Below are 1,224 nucleotides of genomic sequence, written 5' to 3'. Positions count from 1 at the left end.
TTTTTTTTGTGATTTCTTAGTTGGTCTAATAAAAAGTATCATCTCTGAACCAAAAGTTTTAGAGTTTTGCATTTCTTTTTGTCTCAGCCCAACACAGCTACCAAATACATCCCTGAAACAGTGGTAACAAAACACTCACAGCAGGGCTAAGGGTGAGGTTTTCAAAGTGCTCAGCTTAGTTTTGCTTTCATTGAAGTCAACTGCTATCTCCTTCCTTTGAAGTCAGAGCACTGGGCACTTTTGAAAAGCCCACACTAAAATGACAGGCAGACAGACAAACAGAAAGATGGATTGCAAAAAGCACTCCTTGGTAACCACGCACTGTGTCCTTCTATTTAAAACCTGCCTGTTCCTAACTGTATCTAGCTGGCCTTCTCTCTGGGGTGGCTACAGACTGCCCTGTGAAATTGCAGAGAAGTGCAGCCAGGAATGCATTTTGTCCACTTTCCAGCTCAGTCTTGTTAATCAATCTTCTTAATTACAATCACCTTATTACATCCACTAGCCATCCCAGCACAGCCAGGTTGAAGAAGAGCTTGCAGTCCCACTGACTTATGCACAAAGCTCTCTTGTAAAGAGGAAGCATGATGAATCTCAAATGATGGGAGAACTGTAGCACAAGCATGGAAGATACGGAAAAGGTGCCAGAAGACACAAGGTTGGAGTGTTGTTGTAGCCGTGATGGTCCAAGTAATGACATGGATTTCCTCTTGCAGCACTGCAACTCAGCAAGGCTGTTTTTAAAATGAAAGCACATGTCTGTGATGCCCCAAAGCGCTGTCCCTGGAGTGCAAGCATGGCCAGACTGCAGCACTTTGAATATTAAAACCACAACTGAATTGGTAGGATGCCTTCCATCTGAGGCTCTCAGTGCACTTTCAGGGGTATTAATTAAGCCTCCCAAGTCCTTGGCAAACTGAGTAAATGACATTCTTATCTTGTGAAACTGAGGCACAGAGAGAAGAAGAGTTTTTCTTTGTGGTGGTCACACAATAAATTGGTTGCAGAGACAAGAATACAGTCCAAGAGGCCAAGCCTGCCCCCCCTCCCGCCCCGACTGTGTTAACTGCTTCACTACTTTTCTTCTTCCAAAACGGCACCAAAAAGGATGCTCAGGCCTTGCCTCGGCAAACCCCTTGACTGGGTGGAGCTGCATTCCCTTGGGTGCAACTGCAGATCTGATTGCAAGACTTGAACTAGGGCCTAAACTGCGGAACCCGCTGT

At 45.3% G+C, this 1,224-nt stretch overlaps 1 protein-coding gene across 1 annotated transcript in view; it reads right to left on the bottom strand.

Annotated features, from left to right (window-relative positions):
• Positions 1-1,224, bottom strand: part of PAPPA (pappalysin 1) — a 322,351-nt gene that overhangs the window by 94,217 nt on the left and 226,910 nt on the right. The gene's annotated exons all lie outside the window — the stretch shown is intronic.

This window comes from Gavialis gangeticus, unplaced genomic scaffold (assembly GCF_001723915.1).
Source record: "Gavialis gangeticus isolate Ggan-Ray unplaced genomic scaffold, GavGan_comp1, whole genome shotgun sequence".
Lineage (NCBI taxonomy): Eukaryota > Metazoa > Chordata > Crocodylia > Gavialidae > Gavialis > Gavialis gangeticus.
Note: the sequence above shows the minus strand (reverse complement) of the source record. Positions and strands in the feature narration are given on the sequence as shown.